Source organism: Lepisosteus oculatus, chromosome 10, assembly GCF_040954835.1.
Source record: "Lepisosteus oculatus isolate fLepOcu1 chromosome 10, fLepOcu1.hap2, whole genome shotgun sequence".
NCBI lineage: Eukaryota > Metazoa > Chordata > Actinopteri > Semionotiformes > Lepisosteidae > Lepisosteus > Lepisosteus oculatus.
This window is the reverse complement of record NC_090705.1, coordinates 33,296,210-33,321,977: the sequence shown is the minus strand read 5'-3', so window position 1 is coordinate 33,321,977 and position 25,768 is coordinate 33,296,210. Positions and strand designations below refer to the sequence as shown.

The 25,768-nt window shown below is 38.3% G+C and overlaps 1 long non-coding RNA gene across 2 annotated transcripts in view; it reads right to left on the bottom strand.

Moving 5' to 3' along the window:
* Nucleotides 1–3,455: 3,455 nt before the first annotated feature.
* LOC107078611 (uncharacterized) overlaps nucleotides 3,456–25,768 on the bottom strand; it is a 39,066-nt gene continuing 16,753 nt past the window's right edge. For both annotated transcript variants that reach the window (XR_001479565.2, XR_001479564.2), the window contains one exon: nucleotides 3,456–5,989. This is a non-coding gene — a long non-coding RNA (uncharacterized lncRNA). The remainder of the gene's footprint in view (nucleotides 5,990–25,768) is intronic.

Genomic DNA, 25,768 nt, shown 5'->3' with positions numbered 1-25,768 from the left:
TTTCTTCATTATTTATGATTTCGCCTGTAGTCCAACGTAATCAGTTGTTTAACATGGAGCCTAATTAATCGACAGAAGAGGGAGCCCGATCAAATGGTTCTTTCTACATTCCACAGATGAACCCGTTCTTTAATGATGCAGATGCATTATTTCTGATGAAGAGAAACAGGTTGACAAAAAGGTAAAAGCTTTACCACTCAAACTATCCTTTTCCTGTTGCAGGACTGTTTCCCTATAAGCACTCATTTTCTATAACAGTATTTTTTTTTCTCACTTCTTTTCCCCCTCTAGGCCCTTGTCCTGCCTGAGGATTTTTTTCCCCTATTGTTTTGTTTTTCCCCTTCAGTAGAAAGTAATTATTTTAATTAATGTGGGGGGTGAAACGAGCAGACATATGCAGCCATCGCTGAAGGAAGTTTTTGCCAGGTGGTCCCTTCTTCAAATCAGCTAGTTTGGGGGACATGAGCTACGGTTTCAGAAATGCCTTTGTCAGCTTCCATCTTTCAGTTCCAGGAGAAACCAGATGCCTCCGCAAGTAATTATTTCCTGCACTGCAACTACAAGCTGACAAGTTTAATGTACATCACTCTAAATTGCCTCTCTTCATCCCCTGGACAATCACAGACACAGGAGAACACAGAGGTGCCGGGGAAGTCTTGGCAACTTAATAAGCGGTCATGAACCTGACCAGCCGCCACTGTCAGCTGGAGCTAATGCAAACTTCCTTGCCTGGCGAAACATCAAGAAAGAGAAGGAGGACTGAATAAATGGGACTCCTGGTGCACGTTTCTATGAGAAAAAGTCCTTAGATAATCTGATTCCGTCTATTAAGGGGCAGAAGCTTTGTATTGCTCAATTATAGATCAGAAGAAGTGCAGAGACAAGAGAAGCACTTGACAATGAAATGCTGCTGTGGGATTCTTGTTTTTAAGTTAATTTAGAAGATTAATATGACTAAGTGGGCAAGTGCTGAAATAACAAATTGAGCTAGATCTCTAATTAGGAAGAGTCATTACTGTATGTATTTCATGTATATTGCTCTTTAAGATTACTATTCCTCAATAATGATCACTAATTTTGATTAGGTCATGCCTTTTTAAATGCTACCATTCATGACCGTTACACGATTAAAACATTCATTCGTTAATATCCAATCACACAGTAAGTGCGCACTCACATCTTTTCCTTTTATGCTTTGTTGATGAGAACATTGTGCCTCAACACTGGTAGTCTGTGTTGTGTGGTATGTGCATGATTTTTAATTATATTTCCAAAGATACTGTACAGATCTGCTAGGTATTTGGGCATGCACTTCCCTGGATGTGGAATAGTAATAGAGTTTAACCCCAGGCAAGATCTGTGGTCTTCATCCATAAGCAATGCCTCATCCTATGAATCCATTTAAGAAATAATGTGAAGGGTCATCAGTGACAGAAAAACTTAATCATGTAAGCCTTAATTACCCAGCTAGATTCCTGAAATGAAAACATTAAGGTTTCAACCTTGTATTCAGGAATTACAATTGAATGAATACGCGCAGGACGTTATTGATAACCAAGCAAGTGTCAGTGAAATAATAAGTGATATAACATTTAAGTGACTGTCAAGCAATTTTAATCATAGTCAATGCTAAAAAACACAAAAAAATGGTGGGTGTTAGAAATCCTATTTTCAGGAACCCTGCAAGTAAGAAGATCATCAAGGAACATGAGTCACCAACAGTATGCTGACTCCCTAGAAATCTAGAAACTAGAAATGTTAATCAGTAAAGAAAACTGACTTGACATGGTGTGCTGAAGAGGAATTCAGCTTTCTTGATCACTACGAACTTTTCTATGGCAGAAGATATCTGTACAGATGCGGTGAATTGCACCTGAATTAGATAGGCCCCAGTTTGCTTGAAGCAAGGAACTGTAGAAAAAACAGTTACACCATTAAACTAGATCAGAAGAGGGGAGATATTTAAAAGATCTGCATGGGAGATACTGTATGCAAAGAGCAGAATCAAAAAGAGAATGCAAGGAAATCAGAAAAACATCAAAAGACCAGGTAATTAAATGTGTGTGTATGTACTGTAAATGCCTTGAGAAACAAAATACAAGAGAGGAGAGTTAATGCACTGGATTATAATATACGTAGAATCAACGAAACATTGCCTAGCGAGACTAATGGTGACAAATGCAACATGAGCAGATACACATCATTCTGAAGAGACAGGTAAAATCGAAGAGGTGGATGTGTAGCACAATACAACAAAAAGATGATTCAAGCAGAGGAAGTGAACCTACATGAGTCAGCAGTCTAGAACTTTATGTGAGTCAGGTTTATACAAGTAAAAGTTAAAGGGTATAATGTTAGGAATATGATACAGACCACCAAATTGAAATTCCAATTATAATAAAGTATTAATGAGTTCAGAGAAGTATGTGTATCATGGGTGATTTTTATTTACCTCACAGAGATTGGGAAAGCCCAACAGGGATTAAATTAAACTGAAATTGAAATGGTAGATGCAGCTAATGACTGCTTCTTTACACAATTTGATTTGGACTTTTAAAAATGTCAAGATGGTGTCAGGGAACAGGCAGGTAGTTTTCCGAGGGTCCTGTGTGTAGCTGTGAATTCTGCGGGATGCAGAGGCAAACAATCCAAAATCGTAATCCAGAAGCAAGATCGATGGGAGAAGCTAGAGATCAGTTAACCTGAAAGAGTCAAGACAAACCGAGAAGACAATCCAAAAGGCGAAATCCAAGAGACGAGGTTGAAAACGGAAAAGTTAAGTCCAAAAAACAGGAAATCCAATGAGACAAAAACACACACTAGAGAACAACTCAAAATCTCACTAGTGGGCATGGGTTGGTGCGTGAGGGAACTTTAAATACTGAAGGGAGAGAGATGTGGTTGGGTAACTGGTCCAGGATTGAGAACTTGTGGAATCTGGTGCCTGTGAGAATGTGGTGGGTTCAGTTAGGAATGAGATCGTGAAACAGTGGGTTTGGGAATGTAATGGTGTTTGTGAGGGACAGTGCAGAGCACGACAGATGGTGTGTGAAAACATAAGTAAGGAACACAAGGAACTGTGATCAGAATATGATACTGTTACCTTTGTACATTTTGAAAGTCTAGTGTCCCAAATAAAGGATTAGAATTCCATGAAAGCAAACCATGTACAGTCTAAATGTCTAACAGAAATAGTATGGGGTTGCTATAGATGGAATCGACTAGATAGATAGCCAAAAATTAAACATTTATTTAATTTAAACAACAATTCAAAGATGTATTCTGCTTGCAGTACAAAACTCACTCATCCCAAAAGTAAGAAAATCAAAGTATAGAAATCAGTAGACAATATTAGCAGGTTTAATTAATCAATTAAGAACAATAAACAGAGAAAGAAAACTCTTTATAAAACATTTTTAAAAGAATAGGATCCAGTTAAATAACTGGTGTTTAATGAATTACATACATAGTTTAGAAAGGTTAGGACAGAGTAAATAATATCTAAAAGTAGACTAAACTCTTTCCATACTACAACAACAAAAGAATTGCATATAGATAAAAAGTTTCATTGAGAAAAATAAGAAACTTTTACATGATGAAAGGGAAATGTCTGAGAACAGATAATCTATAAACAATACTGCTACAGAGGAGCATTTCATATCTCACATTCCCATTGCTATTCTGACAGTTTTAGTAAAAGAAACATATATTATTCATAGGCCATTATATTCATAGGTGGTAATACTCAATGATTGAAGAACTACTTTTACCCATCTGGCAAACACTAGACCACGATCATCTGTATGGAAATATTATCATTGAGAATAGTCAACAATAGGTTTATTATCATCCTGGTTTCTCACTGTTCTCTCCCCTGACCTCTGGTAAGCATTATAGAAGCATACAGTACAGGCACAAACCTCCAGATTCAGAGGCTGCTTCTTTCCACAAGTTGTTAGATTATTGAATTCTAGCTCTACAACTGACTTGCACTGTTTTTTTTGCACACTGCTTGTGCTGACTTATTTACGTTGAGTGATATTTAACTTTGTTGTTGTTGAGTTTGGTGTTTCCTTAATGTCTTTGTATTGGGGCATACAATGCAAATAGCATTTCATTGAACTTGTACATATGACATACAAACTGACCTAAACTAAACATGGATTTAGTAAAGGTAAAATATGCTTAATCAATCTGTTAAACAGTAATGGTACTGATGGATACAAACATAGTATTTGATATGATATATTTAGATTCTCAGAAAGAAGTAATTAGACAAGTATTACAGTATATAGACCTGTTTTATAAATACATCCTAATTTATATAATTGATCTAGATTCTTGTACAGTTAGCAAGCTGTTCACAGATGATATTAAAGTAGGAGGATTAGGAAACACTATACAAACCGCAAAGGAAATTCAAAAAGGTTTAGACAGAATTCAATACTTGGCAAACATCTGGCAGATGATGTTTATTGGGTTATACGTACTGTAGCACAAACGTAAATGACGAATATAAGCAAGGAGTCAGAGCTTGAAGAAGCTACTTATGAAAACATTTATGTTTCAAATCAATGTTGACACCTTTTTCATCTTCTAGACAATGTGAGGAAGTGATACAAAAGGGAAACAAAATTTGCCGAAATATAGTTAAAAGCTTAAAATGTAAATCATGAGATGTTATGTTAAAATCGTACAGTACACTAGTACAATATAATATGGAGCATGTTTTTAGGCACAACATTAGAAAAAAGTCCCTGCTGCTCAGGAATCTGGAGAACAGCAACCAGATACAGTCCTATGCCTAAAGAAATGTCCTACACTGACTGTCATAAGGAATTGAACCTTTTTAGTCTTGAAAAGAGATTAATACGACGGGACCCAATTCAAGCACTCAAGGCACTGACAAAGTCAACCCAATGGACTTCTTTAGTACATTTAAATTGATAAACAGGACTTCTTTTCATGATGGGGAGTGGGAACATAGAAGCCCAGCACAACACTAAGATCTAACTTAGAACAAATAACCCATCCATTATTGAATGCATATACATGTACAGTAGCTTAATACAAGCCAGCAGCCATATCACCCTGCAGCTCACAACTGGCTTCCCACTGCAGCTAAGCAGGTGTGAGTCTGGTCATTACCTGGATGGGAGACCTTGTAGGAAAGGTGAGGTTGCTGTTGGATGAGGTGTTAGTGGGGCCAGCAGGGTGCACTCATCCTGTGGTCTGGGTGGGTCCGAATGCCCCAGTTTAATGATGGGATACTATACTGTTGCAATGCTCCATGGAAAGTTAAGGGCATGACAAGGCACAGAAAGGTGTCGTGGTCATCCACGGTCTGCAACCAAAGAAGTCTCCAGTCGTGATGACTACTTCTAGACCCAGGAGTCTGAGGTCGAGAGAGTGGGACTGCCCCAGTGCAACGGCTTTCCCACTTCAAGAAGCTCTCCCATGCAGGTTTCTTCATTTTCCAAACAGATGAGCTGCACAAAGTACCAACTTCAGCTGGAGAGTAAAGAATAGTTTACAGTTTTAGCTAGGGCAGGTTCAAGATCTCTTTAAGAAGTCTTTAGGCCAAGAATCTAAGGCAGGACAAAGTGGGGGAAACTTAAAGACTACTATCCCAATATTCTAGGAAGACATGTTTTAAACAGCTCCAGAGTGGACCAATTTCCAGAAGAAACAGCAAGGGAAATTATGCTTGGGAGGGGAGGAGACACTGTAACAGCAAAAGAGGTTTGTGTTCAAAATAAAATAATTGTTTGGGCAGCAGCACAGAGCATTGCTGCCTCACAGACCTGAGGCCCTGGGTTCAGTCCCAGACCTGAGCGATATCTGCATGAGGGTTGTACAGTACAGTATGTTCTCCCTATGTTCTTCTGTTCCAGGTTCCTCCCACAGTCCAAAGTCCAAAGTAGTTTTAGGAAGACTGGTCCTTGTGTGATTGTGCCCTGTGATGGATTGGCTCCAGCTCCCCAGTGACCTTGTGTTGGATAAAGCACATAGAAAATGGATGGATAGTCACCGTTGGAAGGAGAAAAATCTGTTTGCAAGGCACTGTATAACGCCTTTCCTGGGTCTAACTAGGACTTGCAAAGATCTCTTGAAAGTGGAAATACATTAACTTCAGCTATATTAATCAATTAAGAAATAAAATATGATCTTATCCCCAGACCTGTATTATGCCTAGACATTTTCAACAGGATTATCCCAATCAAACAATTGTTACCAATGGTCTGTATGCAGAAACAAGACTATTTTACTGATACGCACATACAGTACCTATCATAGAGAATATCTAACAAAGAGTAACAATAACCAAAAATTCATTATGATTTTTCAAGATACAACTGTATATGTTTCTTAACCCTTTTTCCCACTGCATAATTTGAGTATCCCAGAGGGACGTTTCTAGGCCTGCTCCACTAAAAACAATCTGAAAACACAACCGATTAAGTGGTTCAAGAAGCATTTAATTAAATATAAGAAGGGGGTAATTTCTAGTTAATTAAACCTCCATTAATGGACAGTGAATCCCAATTAATATTAAATACATATTTAACAGATAAGATGCTTTGTAAATCTTTCAGACATTTTTTTATCTTATATTTGTGAAATGGGCCTTATTACCTATCATAACAGCTATAATTAACTTAGCTGACCTGTCTGAATGCATATAAGGGAAAATACCAATATTGCTTTAGCAGGTTGATCCCTGCTCTGTGGAGTTTCTTATTAAACTCTCTTTAGAAAACAGTGATTACAGATTGAAATATTAAAAAAATACTGTAGTTATAACAACCTACCTGTAATTGAATTCAGATATATTATGCATTAGGCATGAATATTTACTGTACACAACATGTCTTTATAAATCAATTTGAGTTTCATAAAATATCAAGATCTACAAAATAAAAAGAATAATTATGAATACAATATCCTGGACCAATGAGCCAATTTTGCAAAGCAATAAAGTTGTTTATTTAATTAACATCTATTAGCCTTATTATAAAAGCTTAATGTATCCAATCTGCAAATTAGCTGACCAATTAACCTGCTATCTCAGCAATTATTTCAATCAAATTAGTTTAGCTTCCACTGGCTCCTGCATTAAGAGGAAAATAAACTGAGGGAATAAAAACTTTTAACACTCGGTACAATAATTCAGCATGGGCTTGTGTCTGAGGTACAGTAAGATACACTTCCAGGTGATTTAAACAAGCGGTACAGAGCCCTGGGCCTGGAGAGCACACACCACCAGGTGGTGCAGGTCTCTTTAAAATTGCCGACAGCTGAAGAATTGAGAATAGGGTTAAATTAATCCACTTAAGGAAATAATTAGTTCACTTGTGTTAGGAAGAGCACAAAAGGAACGATAAACAAATGTTGCAAACATCAATGTCTGGAGTTGCAGACCCCTGGTACAAATTAATTAAATTGTTACAGTTTTTTTTTCCAATAATTAAGGTTTGAATGCTTTGGGGCGGGATGGGGGGATGAATTTTTTAGGGTTTCAGCCTTTTTGTATTTACTTCACATAAAAGTTTTTCATTCAGGCCACCATCTTATTCATACTCAGAGGTTAGGGGCTCAGAGGCCCTTCACAGGAAAGAACAACACGAATTTCATCAAACTATTCGGTGAGGTGAAGGAAATAAAGACATGAAGAAAAGAAAAAGAAAAAGAAAACCAGCTACAACATCAACAGCTAAAAGACGGCATTCAGACTATGACTTTACCAGTGCAGATGCCCACTATGTAAAATATATTTCCATGTTATCACAAGCATTGAAAAATATAAAACTAAAAACGACATTTAAAGGACAAAACTGGCATTGCTGGTATTGTTCTTACCATTACTATTTATCATTGTTATTGAGGGTACTAAATATACATAAATTATTCCTTTAACTGTGTCAAAGAACTATGGGGCATTATACACTGTTTGCTTACTGTATATACAGTATAGTACAGTAGATCTGGGTGAAATACAGGAGATCTCAATCCTAATTCCAAATAATAATCCAAATTACCAATGAAAATGATGTACATTATAATTGTTAGTGCACAAGTAAAACAACTTATTTTATTGAGAATTTAGATTTAATTAAAAAGCAAACAATATGGACTTGGATGTGGTTTTTGTAGCAAGCTTCGGACAATAAAACGCAGCCTGATTCCCGATTCAGAAAATCAAGGAGAGGTATGCTAAGGATGCAAACAGCTTGTAGACTTTTCTGAGCTGTGGGCCTGAGGGAGGGAGGGGAGATACTGTATCTATCTGCTTTTTTTCCGTAACGCGCACTTGAGCCCAGTGCATTCTCCTCTGACAGGACGGCAGGCTGTGTCTGCTGCAGGCCTGTCTCTTTTCCCATGCACAGGGACGCACAGCGCAGACTGACACCCTGGCGTCTCCCACCCACCCGCTCGCTCGCACGCACGCTGACAAGCACGTCCTGCCGAAGTGTCACCGCATCCCACCCGGGAGAAGCAGTCGGACCCAGGGGAGTGGGAGGTGCAGGGGACGAGGGGTCCGCGGTAAGCATTTGCTTCACTCCTGCGCCACGTCAGCCGGAGTGGCAGCCCCAGAGTCTCATTACCTCCCAATTCCAACGGAGATGCAGAGATAGAACCTCCAATTCGCCCTGCTGTCCTCCCAGCTGGCGGTACGCTGTTCCAATTGTGTCACCCCCCATTCCCCCCCGCCCCTCTTCCCACATCCCCTCTCCTTCAGCTCCACCTCTTCTTTTACCATTGACATGTCAGACAGCACTGCAGTTAATTAACTTAATTATCTACTCTATTCACTCTGCCCAATTCCCATATGCACACGCAAAAGCTGATTACCTCACAAAACAAAGAGAAAATGGAAAGAAAAGCTATAATCACAGACAGGTAGAACACCCTGCAGGCTGACACAGGGTTAACAAACTTTTTCTCTTTCATCACCTCTTTTCCTTTCAGCTTTGTTGTAAAGAAGCTCATGGGGTGAAGCCTGTGGAGACTGTAATATATGATATGCATGCATTCTTATTATTGTATTAAGGACTTGGTGGTATGTGACAGAACAGCAGGAAGTCTGACCTTGCCCAGCTCATTCCATAGAAAACGCCACTTGGTTTTGTTTTTGGTCTTATTGTTTTTCCTTAAAGAAAAGAACAGAAGGATTTAACTTCATTCTTTTGTTTTAGTACCTAAAATATTCAGCATGGGAAATAATGGAGTACGTGTTTCACAAAAGGAGGTGCCCCTGTCTTGATGTTGTCAGAGAGCTGGTCATAGGATTCAGTATGTACAGTAATTCAAGGACAGGTGACTTGGTCTTGTAAGATGGAAACGACTGTGCTTTCTAATACCACGTCCGTGTGGAAAACAAGGCTTAATCTCTTGAGGTTGGATTTAATTGTTATAAGAGAATCCCTTTGGATGTGTTGGCACAATGGCTGCGTTATAGGTTTAAAGCTAACGAGAAGAAGAAGAATAGGAAAGAAAGGAGGTCACACAGCCACATGCAGTGCCAGGTCTGTACACTAAAAGCAGTGGAAGCTTTTCGATGGGAGCGGACATTGCAGATGTCTGAGATCACACAGCACTCAAGGCAGAGCAAGGCTGCAGGCTTGGAGACATTAGGCCTGCCCTCAGCGGGATGTCTGAGCCTCTGTGGCAACAAGCGAGCATATCCTGCACAGTTCTGTTCTCAATCTGCAGGAGGACTCCCTCTGACATCAGCGCTTCTTGTAGTGGCTCTCACAATCTGATCTGACACCGGCCTTCAGTGACAGTCTTGTGAAATTGCGTGCGTACAATAATGTGAATTTTTTTTCTTTTTTTTTTCCTGTGGGATAAGATCTTGAATTAAGGACCCTGACGAACACGTGTGGCCCGTACCATGTGTTCTTCAGTGGTACGTCTCAGTATTGCACCCACAAAAAACAATAAATCATAGTATGAACCGCAGATTTCTATGAGGTGGCGTGAGTCTGTTTTTCTTTTAGATTGCACCTACAAATGTTTTTTCATTTCTGAATTAATATGTATAAAAATACCAAATCAGTATGAATCAAATCAAATAACTTAACGCTACCATGAAAAATGATTTTCATACTTCCACATTCTGTCAAGAAATCCAGAATATAAACAGTTGTAATTGCCGATGATGTAAAATACCCTCTATGTGTATTATTTTAATCATTAATCTTTCATTGAGTGTTACACTTTTATGCTCGTACATTCTTATGCATCCCGCTGCCTTGTTGCAGTTTCAAATGCACAAAGCTCACAATTGTCTAGAAACCTTCTTAATATTGTGACGCATACGGCCTCCATCGCTTGTGAGTGCCGGCTTACCAGCGCAGTGACATCACCGCCCTTCCCTGTGGGTAGCAGGGACCCCAGCTGCCAGGCAGAAGGGAGATTTCCCTTTGGCTCAAGAGGCTGGGTCCCTGTTGAGTGACGCCAGAGGCCTGCGTTCAAGTTCCTGAGGGTGGGTGGGGCTGACCTGATGTGGCAGTGGCAAGGGTGCCCATGTGAACCCCGAAGCGTTACAATATGACATGTTAAATTCCTAGCTTATTTAATGGATGCAACACCCAATTTCCTGTTGTCGCAAAATGGAAGCTCTTGTTCAAAAACCCAGAAAGGGATATGCAAAATCATCTGAGTGAACAAGTTCCAGAAATGGGCTTAAGCAGGTCTCCTCCCCATGGCAGAAAGGAAAGGAATTTACTAGCCTGAAAACATTATGAGGTGTTTTCAAACTCCACAGAAACAGTCTCTGGCATCATCAGAAGAGTTGCACTCACTTGCGACCCCGAGCACGTTTGAAGTGACTTGAACTGGTATAGCTTTACTTGATGGAAAATTGAATCGTCCAAGAAAGTTGAAGCAAATATAAAAATGCCAACACTGAAGTCGGGGTTCCTAGGAAGTGTTAATTGAACACCAAAAACATCAATCCTGATGCACACACTGTACAACACACATGCATGCATTGAAATGTTAAATGAATAATAATGAGCTACGCTGTTGGTGACTCAGCTCAGACTCGGCTCAGAGACAGTCTGTCAGCCCTGGTAGCGGAATATGGCTCTTTGTTTGTATGTTTGTCTGTTTATTTGTTTGTTTTGTTCACTTCAGTGTTTTAATGTGGGGATTGACGGTGCTTTCATGTTGCTATTTCCTGTTTGTTCATACTCTACAGTATGCTGGCAATCGTGTTCCCTGATGGCTGTAAATCCTATACAGTACTGTTGTAATTTGACTTGTGTGGTAAGCATTTCAATGTGACCTGGGCTGACCCTATAGGGATATGGATTGATTTAGATGAAGAGCTTCAGATGAACTACAGTATGTTTTATCTTCTAACAGGAATACGTTAAGGTACTGTATGTGTTTGATTAACTGATAGTTAATATGAAGGCATATGTCAGGAAGAGTCAATGATATTCTTTCAATGAAAGATAGAGCTGTAAGCTATAAAAGTACATAAGTCTGGCAAAACAGACATTTGGGTGTTACTTATTTACTTTTCTAATGAGAATTCTTGCAAAGATGTCCTACAAGACTGAAAAAAAAATGGAACATGTAACATGATGGTTACTGTATATCTGCAAGATAATAGAGAATGTTTTGGTTCTATGAAAACCACGGGATCTTTTTATAAATGCTTATCAGAAAGATGAGAAAATAACGCAAATCTCTAGGTGAGAAAAGTCTTGGGAAAGTAGCGAGGAAAAGACAGTGTGGTTAATTAGACCAACGTATGAGAGGGTAGTTCACCTAACAGATTCAAGAAGACACAATATTCAAAACTAATGATCATGATGCACACAGCTGTGCCTAACTGACACATTAAATTAGGATAAAAAAGGCTTAGCTTCATTAGGCAGCATGCACTATCTTCCTGAATTACAATGGTGTTAAAAATAAAGTGGTTGAGAAGTTTTCTTTAAAAAATGTCATTTTAAATGTTTAAAATTGTTTAATAGTTGCTGCTAGGTTCTCGGGAATATTGAGAAAGTTCAATTTCTAAGTGTCTGTAAACAGTGCGTCTTGCATGTTTTGAAATTCCCACAACATTCCAGTTTTGAAGCCACTTCTGTATTATACCCATAGTCCAGGCTGAAATACTGAACATATCTTGCAACTTGTGCCGCACATGGGCATCCTGGAGCGCATCAAAAAACAAGAACAGATCTGTGGTAACTGCTGAAAAATTCAGATCCTGCTGGAAAAAAAGTTAATGTGGAGAAGAAGGAACTAAAGAAACTCAAAGGGCTGCCACAGACTGAAGACATGACAAATAAGCAACATTAAGGGTGGTGTGCACTCTGTAGTTTTGGAGAAGCAACAGGTGGATGAGAAAAGCTGGCGGCAGGTGGGTACAACGCAATTCAACAAGTCATCCAAAAGATGCCGCCCATCACTGCCAAATAAATTTACTCCACTCCAAGACCTGCAAAGGCTCCCAAGAAACCTGCACCGTCGCCCCGAAATTGCAAAAACTGGTCTTAACTACAAGTACTGCCGGTACAAACAAGGATGCAAGAAGAGATTGTTTGGAAAGTTGTTGGTGACTCCATTCATCGGGAAACTGCACTGAAAATATGCACCAGGGACTGTGAGATGACAGAAACTCGCAGTCTCTCTGGAAATAAGGTGGCCAATATTGTCCATAGACCATATGGTCCATAATATTGTCCATAGGCAATATGGTCAATAGGATTGTAACAAAGGTAGGCAACAATCCAGCTGTTGTTATCCTTAATTCTGCCAAAGCTCATTGGCGCTCTGCTCCGACACCTCTCAATTCACTCTCTGGGACCTTTAAGCACACCTCTGGCCACTCCTTGTGACATGACAACGTGAAAATGCATGTTTACAATAAAAAAAATTCCTTCAACATAAACTGGATGCATAAATTGGAAACATCAAACATTTGCTATTTGCCATGCTCCTGAGATGCTGCTAATGCTGAAGTCTATGTACTGCAGCACTGACTACAAAAGGAAAGACATCAGGTGGATGTTAAATAAGCATGAAAAAAATATTTTTTAAATGTCTTAAAAAGAAGCTTCGAAGCAATGCTAGTGTTAGAGACATTGCAATTCTGTTAGTATAAAAATGGCCAAAAAGTAGTCAAATATACTTTTTTTAATTAAAACTATCAGGGAAACTGCTGGTGAATCTGCACCTTTTTGAAAGCAAACTGACCGAGCAGCAGGCAGGTATGAACTGTGCCTCTGTGATGATGTGGTCCTGACTGATGACGATGCTCTGGCTAAGAGCATGACAGCATCAGCTGAGGAATAGAGGGTTGCGCCAGATGATTCATCAGGTGAAGACGGTACGAATTTGGGTGATGAATCTGGTATATGAATCAAGAGGTTATGACCATTTGGATTACTGAACTTCTGAACCTCAGTTTCAGTGTATTCAAACCAAATACCCAAAGCTGGCATTAAAACTGGCTGAAGACTAGGTAACATATACTGTGACCTTTTGGGCTCAAACTATACTGTACAAACCAGCAATGGAGTGGGGTTGTGTGATGTGCTTGAACCAAAGTGCCATTAAGCCTGATCAAGCATTTTGGAAAAAGCAAAATGGAGCACTTCACCACTGTCAATGATCTGGACAAATATCCTTCACATCCAAAGTGTTCTGCTTAGCTTACAGAGAGGTTAATTGTCATAAACCTACCTGTGGCATACGTGTGTACATAAAAACTTGTGGTGGAACATATAATTCATTGGCAGGAATTGAGAGGGACTGAGAAGGAATGGATGTTGGATTCCAATGATATGCTCCCATATTTAACCATACATTTCTTCAGGAATGAGCAAAAGATGCTTCAGAAGAGTACAGTGCACTATTAAAACCTGGCTAATTTTAGATGCAGTGATTAAGTTTGACGAAAAACAGTGTCATAAACACAATATAACCATTAGCTGAATGTACAGTACCTTATCCTTAAAATTCAACAATACTGTATATTATTGTCAATATGATTATTTATGGGCTATATACAGTAACACATGTACATCTGCTCTGCCCATTTGATACATTTGATCACAGTCACTTGCCGGCTCAGAGCAGACACGGCATCATTGATCAAGATCAAGCAGAATTCTATAAGATATAATATTCTATAACAGTCACTGCACTGAGTGCTGTTACTGTATATACTGTATAGAGCTAGAGTAAAGGGCAGGCTAGTGGGAGATAATGCAGTTAGATTGTCAAAACCATCAGAATAGAAATGTTTGCAATTAGAGTGGGCCTAGCATATGTATATTTTTATACTGTAGTATATGATTATGCTGTTTGAAATTCCTAATTAAATGTTTTTGAGTTATCTTGTTAGCTGTTTTCGATACTAATGACTCTGAAAGGTGTTGAAAATGTGCTATATTGATGTCATGCACATCTCACTGTAAAAGCCCTCAGGTGCCTTTATCTATTCTCGTGCCTCTGGACTTGCAAAATAATTATAGGAATTACAATTTCTTACCACAATACTTTTGCAGAAACAAAAACTTAAGTAACCAAAGGGTTTGAATTTACAAGTATAACGTGTTCTTGTTAAGTGATAGTTAAGTCCCTTTGTGTGAAAAAATAGTGAATCCTTAGTTTACAGTACCTAGAACAATTTAGGTGATAACTTTGTGAGTCTGGTGCTCACAGTACAGGTTAAGGGAAACACATAATGCCACAATCAAAAGGGATTTCAAAGAATCTCAGAAAAAGAGTAGTCCATGCTCATCAGTCTTGGGAGGTTTACACAAGACCTTTGGTACTAAATATTTAGAGGATCAATCAAGCACTGTCAAACATGCAGTCTTCAATTGTACAATATTCAAATCAGAGTTTGCAGGTCTCTCTCACTGTGGATGATATCAACGTTCATGCCTCATAAATCAGGAAAAGATCGAAGAAGAATGGTTTTCTTAAGATAGTACTTAAGAAACACTTTCTCTCCAAAAAAAACCTTGCTGCCCATCTCATGTTCACAAAGGAGCACCTGGATGATCCACAGAATAACTGGAAGAAATATTCATTGGATGTAGTGAGAAACGTTTTGTGTGGCTCTGGTTTCCAACAGAAGAACTTCATTCAATCCATCAAGCATTATGGTGGCAGTTTTATTAGACTATTTTGCTGCCTCAGGACCCATATGACTTGTCATCACGAACAGAACCATGCATTCAGGGTTCTATCAGCTTATTCTCATTCTCATTCTACAGTATATTAATATAGTATTATCTACTTATTCTTATACTATTATTATTAGTTGCTGTTGATGTTGATGTACTACGGAATGGCTGCTGCACAAGAAATTTTGCATTTTGAATTGGTCAAGCCAAATTTCTGGACCTAAGCCCCATTATTCCAGTAAAGAGAGCTGCTCATGCAAGGAAGCCGTCCGATGTTCATGTCAATGAAACCAACCTGAAACAGTTCTGTAAGGAAGAATGGGGCAACATTCATAAAAGCCAATGCAAGAGACTGATAAACACCAAAAAACATCTAATAAACAATTGAAATATCTAGGTAAAGTCACTGGTGCTCAAGAAGGTGGCACCAGTTACTGAATCTAAGGTTTGTAAACTTTAATCAATTCCTGTAGTCCAAATGACATGTTTTCCTCCCCAGCTGGGACTTCAGTAATATTTCCAGTAGCACGAGGGACATTCTGTGAATCCCCAGGCAGGAAAGAGATCCTTCGACCTACTCATTGAATAAGCTGCCAAGGACCTAACCTTGGTGAAGATTTTGATATGCTACACAAAGTACGTTTTTTAAGTGGGAAATATTGCTAAGCAGGAACTTAAAAACAGACACCTAAAGTATTTAAGACTGATTAGAACTATTTTTGTTTTCAGTTACATGTACTAATATAGTTAATGAATGAGTTAATGTATGTAACTATAAAAGCAAAGAAGTTGATACTTCTGCTGCACCACATGTGCAGCATATTGTCAAAACATATTTTTTTAACTTCAGAAATATCGCTAGACTACGCCTTATGTTATCTCTAACTGTGGCTGAAAAGCTGATTAACACATTTGTGTTCTCTCGAATTGACTACTGTAATGCTCTACTCACTGGGGTATCTAAATCTACTTTGAACAAACTGCAGTACTGTATGTCCAAAATTCAGCAGCCAGGATCCTAACCAGGTCTAGTGCAAGTGATCACATTACTCCTATCCTGGAGTCCTTGTACTGGCTTCCTGTCAAATTCCGTGTGGACATTAAAATCCTCATGCTCAGCTATAAGGCTCTGCATGGCTTGGCACCTCAGTGCCTTTCTGAACTATTATCGCTTCGCACTTCTAATTCTGGTCTCCTAACTGTCCCCCAAGCCCATCTACGTTCTATGGGTGACAGGGCCTTCTCCTGTTATGCCCCCAAGTTCTGGAACTCTCTGCCCAAGGATATCAGAGAGTCACCTTCTCTAAAGTCCTTCAAATCCAGACTCAAAACCTTCTTCTTTAGAAGAGCCTTTACTTAACTGGTTCCATTCTTCACCCCTCTGCTTTTTCTAGTACCACCATCCACGTTCTCCTCTGTATATTGAAATTGTGATTTATCTTGTGTATTCTTTTTATTTATTGTTGTTCTCATTCTGTAAAGCGCTTTGAGAAGCCACCTTTAAAGGAGCTATATAAAATAAAGTTTTATTATGATTATGATTATGATTATGATTATGATTATGATTATGATTATTATATTGGTACTGTATCTGATAAAAAAAATCTTAACCCAAAGTACCCTTAGCCATCACCAGTGTCAGTGAGTGCTGAGCATTAATCTTTATAAGATGGGGGTAACTGTCAGCCTTGCAAAAGACATACTGTGTTCATGGCAAAGATATCCATCATCTCTAGCAATGATTAGGACACAGTCTATGTCAGCCTATAAAAAGTCTTATGTAAAGTAACAAATCCAAAAACTCATTTAAAGGAGATGGAGAACGGGAGAGGAAAAAATCATCATTTCTTTTTAATTATTAGATAGGAGAAAATGTCAGAGTATGAATTGTATATTGTGTTGTCGAACCATGTACATATCTTTTCTCCTCTCTATATCTCTGCATGTTACACTAATTCAATTTACAGCACAGAGTGCAATTTCCTCTCTCTGTTCATCATTTAAATCGCATCTGTGTAAATATGGAATGAGATGAGAAAAAATACTTAATATCTCCTTGTCTGAAGTTTATGTACCAATAAAAGGAATATTAGCAAGGAGAGTGATTTGTTGCTGTAAAAAAAATGAATCCTGCACATTATTATTATGGATGAAGCAATGGTTCAGCTACCTACAGTAATTTCCTTTAAATCTCAGCCAACATGTAAAAGAAGGCAACAATTAGTGTTAACCTGATTCACTCCCACCAGACAGACTGACAGTCCTAACACTCTGGGCTGGTCAGAGCCAGTTAACTAGGATTCAGACAAGGGCTTAAAGCTGCTTGCAAGTTGCTAACTGACACAACTAAAATCAGCCACTCAAACTATATCTGAGACATATTTGCTAGTGGAGGCATTATATTTGTGTATTAGATAAATAACTGATTGACAGTTCTTTTTTACATTAAAACCCAGTACAGGTCTATTTAAAACTAGAACATATGGGGTAAAATGTCCTGTCTAAAGTCCTTCGTCAGAAACCTTTCATAGCAAAGAATGGTCTTGCTTTTTGTGCCACTGAAAGGCCCCAAGAAAAACTTTGCCTGGACAGAATGAATCCAGAGGCTGTTTTTCAAGTACAAAACCTCTGAGAAAGCTTTCACCTTCTCCCCAACCTGTGCCATCTTCTAACTCCCTTGTACCTTTCTACGGCGACTGAGGCAGTTAAAATGTTTGGCCTACAGTACATCTTTGTTTTGTTTTTGTTTTTTACTCTCAGGCTGGCTTTCCTTGGCCAGAGTTTCTCGTGGGGACTGGGCAAAAACTGGCAGGGGGCTCCCTTTACCCCCTCCTGCACCCCACCCCCTTCTCCCCTGGGTGTATCTTTGCGGCAAAGAGTGTAACCCTCTAATTGCCTTATGAAGTGGGAAAGTAGAAACTGACTCTCTCTGCAGCTAATGAATCCCCTGGCCACTGCTGCTCAGCCCCTTTGTGTGGGGATCCCCCGGAGAGACCACGCTATCTGTTTCTTAATTTAACGCTTCATTTGTGATCGCTGTCGAGCCCACTTGGAAAGGGAGGTGGGGGGGGGGGTTTGAAATGTGGGGGTGGCGGGGGGTATAAGGAGCTCCAGCCTGTATCATCTCTGCCCAGACACAAAGAATGTTGCCATGTGGAACTTATGTGTCGCCAGTGCCGGGCCGCGGTATCCGTGTAATTTGGAGATCATTATAGAGGGAGCAGCCAGTTTACTTCTGTTCGAAGTGATAGCTATCATACCCTCCTCCTGAGAAATGTTAAATGTCTCGAATAATTTCCCATTACCGCTGCGGAAATGGGTGCTATTTGTTCGGCAAAACCACACAATGCTGACATGTCATCAAAACATCAAGCACTTCAATGGCCACTATGACTTTCAGCTCTGTTCACTGCTCTGCAGCAGCAAAACACATTATAGGGTATATTCATGACATTGATTTACAAAATAGATTATGATGCTGTGACAATGCACAATAAATATATTAGAAGTGGAAAAAAGAATACAGCATCCTTCAAATAATAAAGCGAGAAGCCAGGTGCCTTTGGAAATTTTCCAAATCGTTAATGTTCATACAATGTGGGCTTGTGAGGTAAGCATGGGATTAAAGTTCTCTGAGTTCTTGAAAAGCATATCAAAATAAAATGTAATGCTAATGAAAAATGACCATTGTTTATGCTTTTTGGGCATGCCATAGGAGTAATGACTTTTCAATAGTCAAGTTATCCTGGAATGTAAAGAGTGTGTCCTGGGTTTATAGTTGTAATTCATTGTTTTCATATCAATGGCTTTGAATGGTTTGAAATTATGAAATCATTCTTTTTGTTTCTTGTAGATTTCTATGTGTTTTTTTTCCACAGGCATGTGTTCTGTTTACATCATTTCCACCCTCCCATTCCCATGTGATCACAAAAATAGAAAAAATCACAAACTTCTACACAATTATGCAATAAGACAGGTTAAGATCCCATCGATATTGCAAACATGCTTAAGTAAAGAATTCTTTTGTGTTTTATTTTCATGCAAGTGCTTTTAAATTTGCAGCTTTAAGGTAGAAAATGAAATACCACTGTGTTATTTTCCATCTCTGCATGATAACATAATTATTAAATAAATGTGTCTGTGTTAGAATATTTTAACATGGCTACATTCATTTGTAAAATACTTTGTTTCCTGAATGGAGAAGGGAATGTCCCCTCCTGCTGTCTCAGTGCAGTGTTTTAAATAAGGAAAGAGCCAAGGGAAGTATTTGAGACACCAGAGAAGGCCATTAATAAACTCCATTACAAGTGAACCAAAGGGGTCCACAAATGGATTAGTTTCATATACCAAAATGCAGCTTCAGGCTTTTCTCCATCACATGCATTAAACATTACACAAAACAGCAGTACCAGGGGTAGTACAATGTGCCATCATTGTATAGTGCCCTTCTACTAACCTCTATGGAAAAAACTCTTGTGAGAAGTGGAACGTGAGTTTTATTAAAACAAAATCTGTTTTTACCTTCTTAAGAAGGCTAGAAGCAAGCTAAAAATACAGTAAGTCATGACTCAGTAAGGAATTCTTTACATTCTATACAAACTCAGAGGCAAATCGCAGATGGGTGTATTTCTTGCATATTTGGAATTAAGTTTTGAACTAAATTGTATTCTGGTCACTGCTCACTGAAATTAAAATTAGGATTCTCATCCAGTGCACTGAATTTACAATTTGATTCTGCTCTGAACTCTGTGCTGTACTGTATTTCGAATCACTACTCACTATGAAATATTTTATTGTTCTCATGTGAGGAAGAACAAGTAAATGTGTTAATGTGAAGAAGAGAGACTGTCCTGGTAAATTATCTGTTTCTTAAACTGTACCTTATTCAACATAAGTACTGGATATGCCTGGAGCTATATTTATAGTACATGTTCTTTTATAAAGTGACAGGACTTTATTACAAGCATATGAAGCAATTAATGTTTTGGAAGAACCAAACATTCTATGCAAATAAGGTTTTATTTGCTGTTAGTAGGTACTTTGTGGTTGCTTTTCCATCTTTTGGCTGAAAATATAGTAAAATCCCAGTTCAGGCTACCACTAACAAGCTGAACAAAGTGGAGAAACAAGTTTTGTTTCAGTACTGACATTCTTATTTGTATTAAATTCAACCACTTTTTAGTTGCCTTTTTAGCACAGTTAACATAGTCTGCAGACTTGTTACACAGGGTGGTGTAGCACCAGAGAAGTAATTTATGTAGTGATCTACATTTGAAATAAGTCACTGTTCACTTCTTAGACACAAATGTCACAGAATTAGCTGTGTGAGCAAAAGTAAAGTGATTAAGACTCCTGAGACATCTTGTAAATTCTCAAAGGCATGTCTCTGTACTTCATCAGTCCAAACCCTGACAGAGCAAAAGTGTTTTCTATCAAGTGATCAACACTGGCCTCTAGTAAACTAGCCAAGTTCACAAATCATACCGAAATTGGAATAATTGAAAACAAAGGCACTGTAGAAACCACAAGAAAAATTCAAAATGACTTTCAAAACAAAATAAAATTCAGGACTGGGCAAACACTTGGCAGGATTGTTTTACACACACAGCTGCAGTTGCACATGCAGGCAACAGAAACAGAAACTACAAAAATAATGTGGAGACATAACGAAAGACCTAGGCTGTATGTAGATTTCATTTCTGTGTTCTGGATAATGTAGAAAGTGTGGAGAAACAATAAGAGAAGTCCAAAGAATATATAAGAATATGTAGCTGAAGAGTAGAATATAAATTGTGGTGGCTCTGTGGTTAAGGATCTGTGCCTGTGGCTGGGAGGTTGCTGGTTCATATCCTATGACTGGCAGAGGAATCCTACTCTGTTGGGCCCCAGAACAAGACCCTTAACCCCAACTGCTCCAGGGGCACCATAGAAATGGCTGAACCTGCACTCTGACCCCAAGCTGCTCTCCCTGTCTGTGTGTCTGATGAAGAGCAAGCTGGGGTATGCGAAAAGACAAACTCCTAATACAAGAAATTGCATATGGCAAAGTGATCTTATTTAAATCAGTGGATGCTATGAAGGGCATCACAGCGACGCAGTGGTTAGCATTGCTGCTTCACTGTGCTGGGGCTCTGGGTTTGATTCCCGGGGTGCTATCTGTGTGGAGCTTGTATGTTCTCCCTGTGTTTGTGTAATTTCTTCTGGGTGTTTTTGTTTCCTCTCCTAGTCCTAAGACATAGTGGTAGGTCAATTGGCTTCTGTGAAAATTGGCCCTCTTGTTATTGCATGTTTTTTTAATGTACAATATATGTGTATCCTACAATAGACTAGCTTCCCATCCAGGGTGAGTCCTGTCTTACACCCCTTGTTTACTGGGGTAGACTCCAGCTCCCCCACAACCCTGTATTGGATAAAGAGGTTGCATATTAAGAAAAAACTTCTACATTGCACTACTGAAACATAATTTGAAAAATGTTGTTCAATTTTTATCACTGGTCTTCAAAAAGAGATTGCTGCTCAAGAATCGGTCCAGAGAAGAGAGACTAAGCATATTCTGAAGCTTAAAGGAAAGCTCTGACAGACAAACGTCTTTGAGGGGACCTGATTCAAGTATTCAAAATGATCAAAGGCAACAGGTCTTAGGCCCTTGATCGTATAATGTAAAATAATGAGACATTCTTTCATAAAACCAAAAATTGTATTTAAAACTTACAGTTATTCAAAGGATAGCCTAAGTGTTTCTAAACTCTAAAATCATTAAGAGTCTGCGTTGAAATCTGCATTGTTGTCAAAGCACAGTAAGGTATAGACAAAAGTGGATATTGTGGTAAGATTAATATATTGCTTTTTGAATACTGTAGGTTGAAAAGAGAATTAACCTGTTCTGGGTATTTAACAGTATAGTTAAATATAATATATAGTATACTGTAGTTCTAAGAGATTGAGAGTGGAATGGGGATGATACAAGCTAAGAAATTAATATAAGGTACTGTATAGTCTAGACTATTCAGATATTCCATTTGAATGTATTACTAGATATATTAGGGATTTAGAAGTTAATTTTTATCTGTAATTACAGTATGAATGTCTTAGAATAACAGCCTGCTATATTGCAGTTTTAACTTTACCATTTCTATTTTTTGATTTTTTTGTCAAATACAGTATACTATATGTTGATTCAAATATGCTACAATTAAGTTATTCCATAATATGTTCAAGTGGATAAATGGAACTTTCTAGAAAAAGACAAAGATTCAAAGGCGCCTCCTCATTTGGTTGCACAACTACAGTATATAATCAGAGGATGAGAAGATTTGCCTACTGGGCTGTGTATCTGGAAACTGTTCACTGCCAGATGTTCTGACAGTGCAGTGTTTTACTATTCAGCTCCATTTCTTGCAAACTAGAAACACAACATCAGTAACACAACTATTACTGTATATTTTCTTATTTTGCATAGCTAACTCTACCTGTATACTGCTGTAAAGACATCTTCACTGAAACAGCACTGCTAATATATGTTTTCCCTGAAGAGTTTTTATATCTCATGGGAAAAAATCATTTAAAATTGAACTACTGTCCCACTAGTTGTACAGTATATAAACACCAAGAATTGCTCAGCATCATCATAACTGGAACTGAGTAATGAAATGGATGGATTAGGAGTAAAGACAACAAAAATATCATATTTCAACTGTCATATTCAACATCATATTCAATCATTCTTTGCTTATTTAAATCATAAGCACAGAATAATCAAAACTGCTTACTGTTTCTGACTTCTTCCTGTTTGAAATAAAATATTTATTTGGTACAGTACAGTTTGGTATACCACATGGTATAACACGGATTTCAGAGTTCAGCTTGAACAGTTGTTTTCCACAGTAGCTTTACTATTTTTTCAGTTTTTATTTATCTTTATGACACTGAAATTGGGTTTTGAAGTGTGCGTCTCATCATATGGGGGATTTGACAGGGAAATTACAGAACAGACTTAATAAAATGGTCTACAGCTCCCTCCTGTGGTCAATACTGGTATTTTCCTTTGGTTAGAAGGAAATGAGAAGAACAACACGTTCAAAAAAAGTACATGAAATCCTTAATTTTGTGACCTGATTGAATTACACTGCAGAAACACATTTGTTGATAACAGCTGGCACATCGTACCCATGAACTCTACTGCACGTACAAGTCAAATATGTGCAGTATGTGACGAATATGTGATGTTTTTATTATTGTACCTACAAGCATTGTCCAGGACTGTAAGCAGATGAAAAATTGAGCTAAACACCCTTTACAGACCACATTATGGGCACAGCCAACAGCTCCTGGACAGTCTACCAATAACCACCCAAGATATCAAAACAGAAGCTTGCCAAGAACACAAGGGTTTCAACTTTTACCCTTTGGACCAAAGTCCTGGTACGATGGAACCATAAATCCACATCACTATGACACACAATGGTGACATAACAGAGGAACAGAGGGAACACAACAGAAAAGGGACTCATATAACAACTGCATATAACTGCATATAACAACTGCAGTTACTATAACTGTGGAAATAATTGCAAACAGTTACTGTTGGCTTACAGTAAGATCAACAGTTCCGGAGGCCTTTCCAGCTCATATATCTACAAAGCAGTCTGGGGAGAGATTGGGAATTCCCAATTTATTTTGTCACAGTGTGCCCAAACACTTTCCACTATGGTGCAGTCCTGCTCTACTGGAGCTATACTGCCCAGTCCCTCAGGACTAGTTGTATCCTTAATGGGGTTCTATCAGATAGGCTTCTTCATTCTTTCATTCTCCTAGTAACACCCATAAAGAGCTACAGTTAGTCATCTGTGTAGTGTCTCTACTCACCTTTCTTCATAGATTTTGAAAAAAACAACAACAGCAATGCCAGCAGCTGAAACTAAAAAGTCAGATATGACTGGTGATTGCTTTCTTAACCTGTTTCTCAGAAGTGACAAACTGTTGGAAATGTGTTAAAGTAACCATTGAAATGGTACAGCTAAAGTCGAATACAAAGATTAACCCTTTAAGGAAAGCAGACAATGAAGGAATGAGAGAGAGCTTAAGAGAAGTTGAATAGAATTGTCCACAGTAAGTATGCAATCAATCAAGAAAACAAATTGCAACAACTTATAGCTATTGTGTAGATTTCTCCCATGGAAATGTAAATCAAAGTCTGGAAGCAATACATCAAACGGTTAAATAAATCAATTTAGAATATAATGAGAAAGCACTTTTTAATGCACTGAGAAAGAACAAAGCTTAGTTAAGGGAAATGAGTATAATGAGCTGCAGGCACAGATTAAAAAGGATATCTGAAAAACCATAGGAGAGAAGAAGGAAAATTACAATGGCAAATAAATTGAAAATTTGTGGTATTGCAAAACAAAAAGAACTGTGAAGTAAACTGTCTGGAAATTAAAGATGGGAATCTTTTCTAGGTGACAGAGGCGGGTGTATCAAATGAATGTTTCACGCATGTTTCAAAAAGGAGCGCAAAACCTGCCTCAAACCGAAGAAAAACAAAGCACCATAATAAAGAATGCTAGCATGAAAGAATCAGAAGTGTTACAGGTACTCAACGCACTTACGATAAAGAAATCTCCAAGGCCTGATGGTATTCTATGAATTGTACTTACTGAAATAAGAGATGTTATTCATAGGCCATTAACAAAATACTTCCAGCAGTCTCTGGAGACAAGGGTAATACACACTGACTGGAAAATTGCTAATGTACTGTAGCACCATCATTTGTAGACATAATTTTCTTCTTCCAGACAATGGGAGGAGGCAATAAAAACCCAAACAAAACATTAGGGTATAAATCAAATCCAGGGATGTTCTGTAATATTAAATCAGTGGAAACCAGTCGACCTTATTTAGAAAACAATGCACAATTTTGCTCAGCAATGCACAAGAAAGAAATCGCTGCGTTGGAGTATGTTCAGAGAAGAGCTAGCAAATATAGACATGAGCTCAAATGAATGTCTTACCCTGACAGGTTAAAATAATTTAACCCCTTTAGTCTTGAACAGAGAAAACTAAGAGGGGATCGGTCTCAAGCGTTTAATAGGCTCGGACTGTAGGTTTTGACAAACTCAGTCCTTTGACTTTTTCAGAATCAGCACTGCTACACAAACAAAGGGACGCATGTGGAAACTACGTGGAAGTGAATTTAAAAACATGAAGGAAAGAGATTTGGTTACACAAATGGTTATAGGAGTACGAAACAAGCTGCCAGGACAGATTTGTGAAGATGATACCCTGGAGTCCTTCAATAAATAGTTGGATAAGATCCTTGGATCAAATATCAACTGAAAAAGATAAAAAGCTAGATGGACCAAACAGACCCCTTTTGTTTGTAACCATTATTATGTTCTTAAATGGAGTAACAATTGGCCATAGTAAAATAAATAAACAATAGTGCTCCTTCCCCAGCCTAACTTTGGACAGTTTTCTAATGTTATGTGTTTGTTTGTATGTTAATATACATTGCCATGCAAACATATTCAGAGCCTTGCAGTTTTCCAGTTTTGTTTCTCAAAAGCTTGTAGTCATGACACTTTGAAGCAGTAATTAACATTTCTTAT